This window comes from Pogoniulus pusillus, chromosome 20 (assembly GCF_015220805.1).
Source record: "Pogoniulus pusillus isolate bPogPus1 chromosome 20, bPogPus1.pri, whole genome shotgun sequence".
Classification (NCBI taxonomy): Eukaryota; Metazoa; Chordata; class Aves; order Piciformes; family Lybiidae; genus Pogoniulus; species Pogoniulus pusillus.
The window spans coordinates 9884981-9898312 of NC_087283.1; the positions used below are offsets into that span (position 1 = coordinate 9884981).

At 52.4% G+C, this 13332-nt stretch overlaps 1 protein-coding gene across 7 annotated transcripts in view; it reads left to right on the top strand.

Moving 5' to 3' along the window:
- The window catches only part of ZNF469 (zinc finger protein 469), a 243180-nt gene that overhangs the window by 206815 nt on the left and 23033 nt on the right, over positions 1 to 13332 (top strand). Inside the window, exon 6 of one of the 7 annotated variants that reach the window (XR_010306010.1) lies at positions 6696 to 6803. The exons of the other annotated variants lie outside the window; for them this stretch is intronic. The gene's annotated coding sequence lies outside the window, so the exon portion shown is untranslated. Of the gene's footprint in view, positions 1 to 6695; positions 6804 to 13332 lie in introns of those variants that run through there. 7 annotated transcript variants of the gene reach the window in all.

Sequence of the window (13332 nt, forward strand, 5' to 3'; positions counted from 1 at the left end):
CTCTCAAATGTTGGCTGGATGAAGCCTCAGGTTTGGCTTGAAGGGGAGATTCTGCCTTAAGGGATTGAACCAGATTCCTCCCAAAATCCCAGCTAATCTCATTTTTTCCCACCTAAAAGTTCATCGATGGGAAGAGATCTAGATCTTCTCTACAGTTTATTAGTGAATCCCTTCCCCATGTTGCTATAATGCTGATGGGGAGCTTGGAATAAGCTGCTCTGCACATCTGTAACACAGAAATGGAAAGGAGAGAAGGACTTGGTTCTTTTGAGGCAAAAGCAGAGTGACACAGGGCTGGCCAAGGAGCTCACAGCACATCCCAGTTTGGCTGCTTGGTCTGTGCCAGCATCGTGTTCTGTCTGACCAAGCCAGGAGGATGATCTGGGTAGGGGTAGGCAAAGACATATGGAGAGGTCAGCATGGATAAGCCCTGGCACAAATCCTGTGGGATTATAGACCATTCCTGCCTTGGATGAGGGCGGGTGTGGGAGGGGTTGGCAGCTCAGCTGGACTCAGTTTGCAGAGCAGATCTGGGGTTGTACATCACCATCACCCCAGGAGCAGTGCTCCCTGTAGCTCTCAGATCTAAGTGGACCCACCAGGAGCAGCTGAGGTGAGATCTTTCCTCATTGCCACCTCTCTTGGGGTCCTGGCGTGGGCTGAAGGATGCTCTGGCTGCACCCAACAAGCCCACATGAGGTGAGTGGAGGAGCTTTGCCTCTTCCAGCACCGCCTGAGGTGCTTTGTAGAAGCAAGCATGTAGAGGTTTCTTGGCTCTCCAGAGGTGGAACCTCCCCCAGCTCCAGCCCTCCCAGCTGTGTCAATAGAGGAGGAAGGAACAAAAGTGCTCTTTCTTCGCCTGTTGTTTTTTGCAGGGGGGGACAAGCCGATGGCAGCTGCACTGTGACACTGGCTGCTGGGGACAGGCATGCACCGGGCTCGGCTGAGCTCTCCACGGCCTTCTGGGAGGGTTTCAACAGCAGGGTGCAGTGACAGAGAGCCCAGACAGTCTGCTCAGACACATGGGTGTGGAGTCCCTTCTGCTGATTGCAGTCTGAGAGCAGATCATTGCAGGAAAGAAGGGAAGGAGCTCTCTGGCCTTTCTCCACAGCCAGGTTTTATCTGTAGCAGTGCAGCAGCAGGACTAGGACAGGGATTGTTCCCCTGGACTGGGAACTGGAGAGGCCACACCTTGAATAATGGGTTCAGGTTTTGGCCTCTCACTCCAAGGAGGACATTGAGGTGCTGGAGTGGGTCCACAGAAGAGCAACAAGGGTGATGAGAGGTCTAGAGCACAAGTCTTGTGAGGAGCAGCAGGTTTCTAGTCTGGAGTAAAGGAGGCTGAGGGAGGACCTTCTGGCCTTCTACAACTGCCAGAAAGGAGGCAGAAGCCAGGTAAGGGTTGGTCTTTTCTCTCAAGAAGCAATTGACAAGACAAGAGGAAATGGCCTGAAGTTGCCCCAGTGGAGGTCTAGGTTGGACACTAGGAACAATTTCTTCCTCTTGAGGATTGTCAAGGCCTGAAACAGGCTGTCCAGGGCAGTGGTGGGGTTCCCCATCCTTGGAGGGGCTTCAAAGCTGTGGAGATGTGGTGCTGAAGGCCGTGGGTTAGTGGTGACCTGGCAGTGCTGGGTTAGTGGTTGGAGTTCATGCTCTGAAAGGTCTTTCCCAACCAAAACAGTTCTATGATTCTAAGACCTCAGTGGTTCTGCACGTCAAGATCTCACTAGAGCATCACCCAGTGATGCTGCTGATGAGCACACAGACCTCAGCAGGGCTTTGGAGCTACAGCTCATCCCTGGAAAGCCTCTCGTGCCACAGATCCCGGAGCCTCTCCACTGGCGCTGCTCCGAGGCAAGCCCAGGTGCAGGCAGTGGTGGCCACAGCTGCTGGCCAACCCTCTGCCGCGTTTCCTCCCCAGAGGAGTTCTGCAGCAGGCTCTCCAGAAGTGACATCAGCTGTGAAAACAAGAGGAGCAGCCTTCCTGCACGGCACGGGAGATGTGCTCAGCTCCTTCAGCAGTGCTCCTGCTGCCACCACAGTGAGGGGACAGAGGTCTCACAGCGGTGACTGCTTTGGGCATCCAAAGGGATGCCTGCTGGTGACATTTGCCAGCAGCAGTATGCTTCTGGATTTGAAGGGGTGAAATGCCACCATGCCTGGTCGTTTTATAGGGTCAAGATCATCTTAAAACCCAAGAATGGTTTGCAGGAGACCCCAGCTCAGGTGGGAACGTAAAACTCCCCCATCTTTCTCCTCAAATTTGTTCCCACTTCCAGAATGCTTTCATCCTGGTGTTTGAGTGTTATCATCCCTGCTCTTGGCAGCACAATCAGCCTACAGCTGTCCTGCAGAAGATGCTAGGTGCTTCTTGAGATTTTCCACCCCTGCTCAGTTATTTGGTCTTGCCCAAGCTACACCAGGGGTGTGCTCTGGATCTCCCCATGCATCTCTTCTCCTGATGCCCAGCTAGATAAATCTGTGGAAGCTTTTTACAGCCTAAGGGCTGGTGAGCATCTCTGGAGGCTTTTCCTTCTTAAACCCCAGAAGTGCAGCAGCATCAGTGAGAAAGTGCAGGGGGTTCAGGCTGGCACTGCCCAAACCAACTCATGCCCAATTGTGTCAGGCTGGAACAACTGGGATTTTTCTCTTGGACTCTCCTTTCCTTCACATACAAGGATGGAGCTGCCAGTGGTGTGAAATCCCTGACACAAAGCCAGTCTGCTGGACGTGTACATCCGTCACTGTTCCGTAGGAAGCCCAACTCAGTGCTCTGAGGATGAGTCACGCAGCGAGGAGATAAAGCAGAGCTCTTCTGGATCATGCTTTGCCTTGAAGAGCAGCAGATTTCTGTGCAGGGTTTGCAGGGGCAGCACGATATGAATCAGCTGCTCTCCCATCTCCTCTCCATCACTGCTGCTGATTCCCACGCCTTGATCCATTTTAATTCCAGGCTGACTGTTCCTGAGGCTGGCCAGTGTGCTTTGGGCAGGAGAAAGGGAGTCCCAGAGGCAGGAGAACCATTTCTATTGCCTGAATCACAGAGTCATGGAGTGCTTTGGGTAAGAAGGATCATCACTGGACAAGCCCATCTAGCCCAGTCTCCTGAAGTCAGCAGGGACATCTGCAGCTAGAGCAGGTTGCTCAGACCCCAGAACAAGCCGACCTGGAATGGTTCCAGAGATGGAGCATCTTCCATCTCTCTGTGCAGTTTGGGTCAGTGTCTCACCACCCTCAGCATAAAAAAATATCCAGTCTAAATCTCCCTCTTTTAGTTTAAACCAAACATCCCTTATCCTGTCACAACAGGCCCTGCTCAAAAGTCTGTCCCCAGCTTTCTTATTAGCTTCTTTAGGTACTGAAAGACCTCAAGAAGGTCTTCCTGAAGCCTTCTCTTCTCCAGGCTGAACAATCCCAACCCTCTCAGCCTGGCCTCACAGCAGTGGGGTTCCAGCCCTCATATAATTTTCATGACCTCTTCCAAACCAAGAAGAAGACATCTTTCCCTGAGTAGATACCTATTTTGGTGACTCCTTCCCAATTTGGATGTTCCAGCCAACTCTACCTGCTGCTCTTCACCCAACAGGTCTCTGCTGGGTCACCTTTGGGGTGCCAAGCCTGTTGTCCCCAGAGCTGTGTGGTCACATTCATGATGCTCAGAGAATACACAAGCTGAAAGGAGGTGGTAGTGAAGTAGGTGTTGGTCTCTTCTCCCTACAATCAAGTGATAGAAAGAGGGGAAATAGCCTCAAGTTGCACCAGAGAAGCTTTAGGTTGGACATTAGGAACAACTTCTTTACTGAAAGTGTGGTCAGGCACTGGAACAGGCTGCCCAGGGAGGTGGTGGAGTCCCCATCCCTGGAGGTGCTGCTAAAACATGTAGGCATGGCACATGGAGACACAGTTCAGTGGCCACGGTGGTGCTGGGTCGATGGTTGGACTTGGTGATCTTAGAGGCCTCTTCCAACCCAAATGATCCCGCGATTCTGAGCTGGTACTGCTATGTTTGAAGTGCTGCTCCTGATGCTCAGTTGGTTGTTGGCAACTGGAACCAGGGAGAGGAAAAACAATACACAAGTGCCCTGCAATTAACCAGCCTCCTAATTGCAGAGCTACACGCGGCTCTTCCGCTGCTTTCTAAGTTTGGTGGCATAATTACAGCAGTGGGGTAAAGGCAGCATCTGTGTTCCTGCTGCACCAAGCCCTGCCTTCCAGGGATTTTTGGATCTGACCATCTAAATCCTGGGCTAAAACCTGGCATTTGATTAAAGGGGAAAGTAACCCCCCGAGCTCTGCCTGGGCTTGGCCTCGGTGAGGCATGATGTGCAAAGGCCTCGTGTCCCCTGCTCCCCTCTCCAGCTTTGCTGGTCCTGTCCCAGGGCAGAAGCAGGCAGCACATTTTCCTCTTTAGGATGTGTTTTTTTTTGCAAAGCAGCTTTGAAAAAAACCCAAAGCAGCCAGCCCAAGGCTTGCTCTGGCTGATCATTGTAGCTCTCAGTTTAGAAACACGCGGTGAGGAAGATTAAAGGGTGGCTTGGAGGAGGGCAGGCTGGGTGTCAGGATGCTGGGATGGACTGGGAGCAGACATGGATGCAAGGGAGTTGTCCTCGTGCTGTATCTCCATTTATTGCTGCTCAGCAACTGCTTTGTTTCTGACAGAGCAGAGTTTTATCCTGAGAAGATCCTAGTGAGGTCACATCTCAAATCCTGGGGTCAGGTTTGGGTCCCTCACTTCAAGAAGGATACTGAGGGGCTGGAGTGGGTCCAGAGAAGGGCAATAAAGCTGGTGAAGGGTCTAGAGCACAAATCTTGTGAGGAGCAGCTGAGGGAACTCAGGTTGTTCAGCTTGGAGGAAAGAAGGCTGAGGAGAGACCTTCTGGCTCTGTACAACTGTGAAAGAAAGCTGGAGCCAGGTAAAGGTTGGTCTCTTTTCTCAGGGAACAAGTAAACAGCCTCAATTTGCTCCAGGAAATGTTTAAGTTGGATGTGAGGAACAATTTCTTCCCCTTGAGGATTGTCAAGGCCTGGAGCAAGCCACTCAGAGTAGTGGTGGAGTCTTCATCCCCAGAGAGGTTTCAAAGCCGTGGAGATGTGGTGCTGGGGGACATTGTGTAGCAGTGACCTGGCAGCGCCGGGGAAGAGGTTGGACTTCATGATCCGAAAGGTCTCTCTCAATCCAAACAACTCCATGGCTTGGTGATTCTGTCCTTAGCCAGTGAAGGACGAAGGAAAAAGAACAAAACAACCTCCCCCCCAGCACTGAGGGGGGGCAGGGGGGAAGAAGTATTTTTATATCCTGGATGGAAAACCAAATTCTTCCAAGAAGTGGCAACATCTCAAAAGAAAGCTCTTGCTTCTGCAAACTGGGTGAATCCCACTGGTTAGTGGTTGAGCTCCAGACCTCAGTGCCGGGGAGGAGAGGGCAGGAGGTCAGGGCACCACTTGCTGCCCAGTGAGCCAGCCTCAGCCCACGATTAGTTTTCCTCCTGCAGAAAGCATCCCAGACAATACCTAATCCGATGGACACCGGAAACAGTTTCTTTCCCTCAGCTATTTAGCAAGGACTGATGCAGAGCTGACACAACCTTGCTAAACCCCACATAGTTTTCAGCTGAATTCACAGACCGAGAGGGGTTTTGTTTCCCTTCCATCTGAGAATTTAAGAGTGGTGAGAGCAGGCAGGAGGTGCTTAGCGGGGAAAGCCGGGTGGGGTGTTCACGCCAGCAGCAGGATGGGGCTGTGGAGCGAATACCTTCGTGCATCTCTCGTCTGCACACCCCCCTTGCTTTTTTCCAGCAAAACGTTGCAACTAATAATTTTTGCACATGGTGCAAGAGCTGCCATAAAGTGGCTGCTTATTGCATTAGGAGCTGCTGGCTGCTATCGGGTTTAGGGAAAGGGGGTGTTGGAGCAGGGCTGCCTGCGCCCCGTGGGGTATCGCTTTACCCCGCTGCTTCCTGCCCAGGTGAACCCACACAAACCCGCCAGTGTGATGGAAAACATTCGGGACCCGAGACACATTTCCAACCAAAAACACAGGCTGTGATTCAGCTTCCCTCCCCTGCCTTCCAAGACGTCCTCCTTTTAACACAGAAAGTGGCATTTATCATGGGATTCCTCAAAGCCACAGTGTAGAAGCAACACCAAAAGTAAAAGGATATATATATATATATATATATATACACACAACAATTAAATATAGGGCTGGGAGTCTGCCCGTGCCTGGCACTGCAGCCATGTGCCCAGCCTGCCTGAAGCATAGAATCATCAGAGAATTGGTTGGCTTGGAAAAGACCTCCAACATCATTGAGTCCAACAGTCAACCTAACACCAACGTGACCATTAAACCATGTCCCAACCTGCCACACCCGTGCCTTTCTTGTACACCCTGGGGTAGTGCTGTCTGCAAGGTGCCCTCTTGCCATTGGAATGGGCTGCCCAGGGAGGTGGTGGAGGCACCGTCCCTGGAGGTGTTGAAGAAAAGCCTGGATGAGGCACTTAGTGCCATGGTCTAGTTGGCTGGTTAGGGCTGGGTGCTAGGTTGGACTGGCTGAGCTTGGAGGTCTCTTCCAACCTGGTTGATTCTATGATACTATGATTCTATGTATGGGGAGGCTTCCAAAACCACACCAGCAGCCCTGCAATAACAAGGCAGTGTTGGGATCAGCCAGAGGGAAATGGGTTTATTGTTCCAGGTTATCCTGAGAAAGAGCCAAGCTGAGGAGATCTTAGAATCAGAGGATCACTTTGGTTGGAAGAGACACTTAAGATTATCAAGTGCAACTGTTAATTCAGCACTAAGCCATGGCCCTCAGCACCACATCTCCACAGCTTTGAAACCCCTCCAGGGACAGGGAGCCCACCACTGCCCTAGGCAACCTGGGCCAGGCCATAACAACTCTCAAGTGGAAGAAATTGTTCCTCATGTCTAAACTTCTTATGGTTCAATCTGAGGCCATTTCCTCCTGTGCTGTTGCTTGTTTCTTGGAAGAAGAGGCTGACCCCCACCTGGCTCCAACCTCCTTTCAAGGAGTAGTAGAGAGCCAGGAGGTCTCCCCTCAGCCTCCTTTTCTCCAGGCAGAACAGCCCCAGTTCCCTCAACTGCTCCTCACAAGATGAGGAAAGGGATGATATGCACAGGAAAGCATGGAGCTGAGTTCCAAGTGATGCTGCCCACCTCAGTTTAAGGACACTGGCCAGATCCTCACCCTATTTCTCTGCTTTCCAGCCACTTTTCACTTGCAGCATCACCTTGCTGCTGGGATTCAGCCCTGAGAACTGCTGCATCCACATTTTCCCTGGGGGAAGGGCAGCATGATCCTTCCTCAGACCTGGTTTCCTTGAGACAGCATCTTAAAATTTCCCTGCTCTGCCTGAAAACCATTCCCTGGAGCAGCAGAGAAATTCCCAATCTTCATTTTGCATCTTGGAAGCACACACTAAGCAGGGACCCCAAGTGCTTCTCCACCTCATGCAGCACCAGCAAGAGGCAACTATTTTCACTTTGCTCTTCTTCAGCCCTCTGAAATAGACTCTGCTAATGCTTTTTGGGTTTGACTGATGAAAGAACAATGTGGAAAGAGATTTTGTCACTTGTTGTGTCCCCTGGAGAACACAGGCCTCCTGAGCCAGCAGAGCCTGGGCTTGTCTGGGCATTATCCAACCATGCCTGGCAAAAAAGAAAAGAAGGGAAATAGAAGCAGAAGAAATCACATGGACCTTCTTGATGAGGTTTCTCCACCTTGGTATTTCTCATGCCCTCTCCTGCCATGGCTGGGGCACAGAGAGTCCCCACATCTGCCACCCAGCAGCTGGCCTAGCAGGAAGGGCTGAGTGTGCTGGAAGCCTGTCAGTGAAATGCTTTTTATTACTCACCCTTTGAAGTTCTAGGCATGTGCTGGACTCGTGTTTGGCACCTGCAGACAAACCTGCCCCGAGCAACCACACAGCTTTGATGTTCCATGGTGTGGGAGGATCTCCGCAGGCACAGGCTCCTGTCACCTTGCTGGGGAGGAGCCAGAAGTGACCAAACACCCAGGAGGGACAGCAGAAAACGTGGATGGATTTTGGTCCTCCTCCTCAGCCCACAAACCAGGGATGCACCAGCAGGGGCTGAAAATCCATCCAGCTGTTCCATCACTGATGCTTTGACATGTCTGCACCAGGCTGGCAGCAGAGGAGGGCCAAACTGCTCCCCACCCCTGGCTGCTGGGGCCACATAGCCTGCACGACTGCAACCAGGACCTTCAGGCAGCAGGGGATGGAAGCTGCCTGTGAATGTCCCTCTGTTCAGCAGCCTTTTTATAGCTCTGGCGTTTTTCTTGGCCCCGAGTGTCTCTGCTCCTGGTGAGAACACAGAGCATCTCTCAGCACCAGCATCTGCAGCCAGCCAGGGCAGGAGGGGCTGCACCAGGGCAGCTCAGTTTTGAGGTCCCGATGCCCAAATTCAATCTTCCCACCATGTCTGTGTCCTGACACGAGAGCAGCCAATGAGTCTTGTAGGCAAACGTGACAGAGCTCATATCCATCCTGGTGAGGAGCTGTGGTGATGCTGGAGGCTGAGCACCCTGCCCTTTTCCTGAAGCCCTGGCTGGGTTTGTCCAGAGAGGGAGACTCCACACTCCCCAGCCTTTAGCTCTTGCTGATCATTGATCAGATCCCCTCTCAGGCTACTCTTCTCCAGGCTAAACATCCCCAGGGCTCTCAGCCTTTCTTCCCCTCAGAGATGCTCCTGGCCTGACAGCATCTTTGTAGCCTTCACTGGACTCTCTCCAGTTGTTCCTTGTCTCTTTTGAACTGAGGAGCCCAGAAGTGGACCTATGTCTCCAGGTATGACCTTGATAGGGCAGAGAGAAGAGCAGGAGAGCCTCCCTTGACCTGCTGACCACACTCTTCTTCGTGCCCCTCCAGATACCACTGGTTTCTGAGCCATGAGGGCACACTGCTGGCTGGGGGGGAACTTGTGAAATTCCTGACCTGCCTTCCTGGCATCACTCCTAAGACTGGCAGGGACTTGCAGGGATTGTGCAGGGATGTCCCTGGTGTGTGTGTGAGATCACAGATGATGTGAGCCCATGGTGCCAGCTGCTGGGGGCTGGATGAGTGGGGGCACCCATGGCATTGCAGCTGGGAGCCCCAACACCCAGGCTGGCATGCTTAGGTTGACAGAGGAAGGCTGAACTGAGACATAGTCATGGGCAATGCACACTGTGGGCAGGCTGCACACCCCTGGGATCCCTCTGGATCTGTGATGTGCCCCTCCCCTGGGCATCTGGGCATGGTGCATGGTTCCTGCTTGAAGGCATCAGCACGAGTGCTATAGGTCCACGTAGCCTGGAGCCAGCCATGACTCCAGGAACCAGCCAAATGGGCCTGTCCCAGTGGGAGATTTGGGCCCTTTGCATTTATCTCAACACCTTGTTGAGCTTTCTACTAGCCAAGGCAAAAGGCAAGCTGCAAGGCTTTTGAGGACCAGTCTGGGGTTAAGCCAAGCTTGCCACAGCCGAGGTCTCAGGGTCTGTGTGGTCTGTAGGGTACTTTCCAGCAAAGCCCTGCTTGGGGCAACTCCTCCCTGTGCCCTGGGTGTAACTGGAGCCATCCCCCACCAAGTGAGCATTTGGATTTGGAGCATTTTCTGAATGTTGGGAGGTGCAGGAGGAATGTCTGCTGGGGGGGGCAAAGAGCCTGGCAAGCAGTGAGGTGCTGCTGCATGGCCTGGGATAAGTTCTAGGGACCTAAGCCCCTTCTCTGGTGTTGTCTGTGCATAAGTTTTGCTTCAAACCCCAGTTTTCCTGGTGAAAAAGAGATTTTGGGGGTGAAAAGAGCAGACACTATTTCTACCAACACCTTCCTGCTGCACGATCCAACGGGGATTGATATCCCATGGAGCATCTTCTGGCTTTCACTGCCAAAATCGAGGCCAGATATTACCTGGGAGAAGGCGGCTGCTGAAACAGCATCTCTGGGGCTCATCATCCCCAACCTTCTTCTCCCCGATCCCTTCATCCCAGGCTGGCAGCGCTGGGAGCTGCTCTTTGCGGACACCTTTGCTTCCCTCTGCAGGAAATGGCCTTAAATTACAAGCGAGCCTTTGAGCGTCGCTTTCTGGACCCTACCAGGGATGGAGCTATTGGTGGGACGCACATCCCACTCCCCCCTCCCCAAGTTCATATCTTTACGGCATGGCCTGCCAGAGCCACTGGCTACTTTTATCTCCATCACTTGACTATTATACTTAATCAGGGGGAAAAAAAAGGGGGGGAATATTATATTTTTTTTCTCTTAAATCCACTTTTCTTTTCTACAGAGCAAATTATAATCAGTTTTAATTGAAAAAAAAAAAAAAAAAAAAGGAATAAAAGGCTGATAATATTCCCAACCAAATTTCTGGCTGAGAATAATTAACAGTGCAATAAATCCCCGAAGGAAATGCTCATTAATCTTGTCTTTCAGAAGCAAATTTCAGAGGAGAGCTGATTTAAAACATTGCTAATAATTATACAGAAGTTGACAGCTTAAAAAGGCAAAAAAAACCACCCAAACCCACCAAATCTAGCAGCAGTCTGCTCCTATCAGATCCTGCAGGAACTAGTTCAGGCTAGACCAGAGTATCTCTGCTCCCCCCACGCTGAGGTGGCCACCACGGCCGTTGGGTACCACCAGGAATGGGATGGGACTGCCCAGGATGGGGCAGAGTGAGTCGAAGGGGGTAAAGGGTTTGCATCACTAAGGGTGGGCTTGGGAGGGCTCCTACCAGAACTAGGTGGGAAGGTGTTGCAGAGAGTGTTACAAGATGACCCAAAGCTTGGTGGGTGCTCCTTGTGCCAGCCACGTTCCTGGTGCCACCCATTGTTCTTGTGCCACCCATCGTCCTCGTGCCACCTGTCGTCCTTGTGCTGTTTGTGGTTCTTGCACTGCCCATGGTCCTTGTACCACCTGTTGTGGTTCTCATGCTGCCCACGGTGCTGGTGTCACCTGTGTTTCATATGCTGCCTTGTGATTCTCATGCCATCCATGGTCCTCTTGCTGCCTGTGATCTTCGTACCCCTGTGGTCCTCCTGCTGCTTGTGGTCCTTCTTAAGCCCCAGCACAAAGTGCTGCTCTCTTTATCTGCCCACACCCAGATCTCTGCGGCTGTCACATCCTTTAAACCTGAGCAGGCTGGGGAGGGACAATGAGATTTCCCTGCTCAGACAGGCACCAGCCTGCACTGGTGGGTGGCTGCCCATCAGTCTATCTTCTGGGGCTTGGCATGACTCATGTCACTGGGATCACTGCCACCGGCAAGATGACCTGCAGGAAGTCACTTCCTTGGTCACTCACCCATGGATGGGGGTTCACAGCACCCTGATGGACTGGGTTAGAGGGCAGAGGTCATGAGGATGAGGCTGGGGCCTTCTCAGTGGTGGCCAGTGATAGGACAAGGGACAATGAGCACAAACTGGAACCCAGCAGGTTTCACTTGAACTTAAGGAGAAAATTGTTTGCTGTGAGGGTGCTGGAGCCCTGGAGCAGGCTGCCCAGAGAGGCTGAGTCTTCTTCTCTGGAGAGATTCCAAACTCACCTGGACACTGTGCTCCTGGGCAGCCTGCTGTGGGTGGCCCTGCTTTAGCAGGGGGCTTGGACTGGATGATCTCCAGAGGTCCCCTCCAACCCCCACCATGCTGGGGTTCTGAGTTTTCCTGCACTTTCTGATGCACACCCAGCTGACTCCCTTTGAAGTCTGTGACTGAATTAATTACAATGAGCCAATTAATTCCACTCAGCCATCCATGTGTCTGCCCAAAGGGCAGGACTGGCCAAATAAACATAGGGCAGTTCTGATCCACTGAGGACCCACACACAGCATCCCCGAGCAGCCACTGAGTGAAGGGGAAGAGAAGGATGCCAAAAGGACAAGGAGCTAAATGAGGCTTGGGTGAAAAAATACCAGTGATGTGCTCATCAGTCTCAGGTTTCCTGTCCCCATTTGACCAGGGCTGGGAGCGGGAGTGGAGGGGAAAGCAGCTTGGAGCAGACCCAGGTTCCACTGGGAGGAAGGAAATGTGATACTGGCCTGGGAATGGTGTCATTGCCTTTGCTTCTCTGCTTTTCTTCTTCCTTTTTTTAGGAGGTCGTGGAAGGCTAGGAGGGAAATGTGGAGTGAAGGGGATATGGTAACCTGGGACTGGTGGTGCTGGAGGAGGTCAGCCCAGGCTGGGAATGGTCAAGGTCAGGTTCAATGGGGCTCTGAGCAACCTGATCTACTTGGGGATGTCCCTACTTACTGCAGAGGGGTTGGACTAGATGACCTGTAAAGGCCTTTTTGAATCCAAACCATTCTGTGCTTCTAAGGTGAGGCTATTGGGGTCTCCTTCTCCAGATCCATCCTTTATCCATCATTTCTCCTGGCTCCCACTAGCTCACTTCCATCTCCCTGTGCACAGGGGCAGCGGTGGACACATTCTTGCTAAATTTCCAACCAAAATGAGCAAGAGAGAGGAAAATCCTCCCTGCTGGCTGGTGCAGATGCCTTCTGCTTTGATAACAGATCTGCCCAGGTCACACAGACCTGGTGAGATGGTGAGATTTAATACCCCCCCAAGGCCCCAGTGCAAGGGAGCACTTAATCCCCTGCCTAACTTCATGTCCTGTGCATTAAACTCTCGAGCGGTGTCCTCGCCTGGGCACACTTGGTCATGGCCCTGTCCCCCCAGAAAAGCAGCAGAGTTTTGTCACAGGCAGGCTGTGGCACACACCACTCTGCCTGTTTGCACCCCAGCAGGGTGTGAGCTGGTGGCCATGGCACCCATGGGTGATGTGGGATGCGCTACTACCCACAGCCCTTTTCCTCCCCTGGTGGGACAGCAGCTCCTCCAGCCTCCCAGTTTTATCGCTCAAATTGGTGCCTAAGGAGCTAACTCTGACTGGGTTTTTTTCCATAGAATAGTTAAGTTTGGCAAAGCCTTCTAAGAGCTCTAAGTCCAACTGTCAACCCAACACCAGCATCCTACGAAGCTGTGTCCCACAGTGCCATGTCCGCATGTTTTGTGAGTGCCTCCAGGGGTGGCGACTCCACCCGCTCCCTGGGCAGCCTCTTCCAATCACTCACCACTCAGGAAGGAAAATTCTCCTGGTGCCCAACCTAAAGCTTCCCTGGTGTGACTCAAGACCACCTCCTCTCTTTCTATCACTTGATAATAGGGAGAAGAGACTCACCCCCACCTTGCTCCAACCTCCTTTCAGGGAGTTGGAGAGAGCCAGAAGGTCTCCCCTCAGTCTCCTTTTCCCCAGGCTGCACATCCCCAAGTCCCTCAGCTGGTCCTCCCCAGACCAGAGAGTGGTGGTGAATGG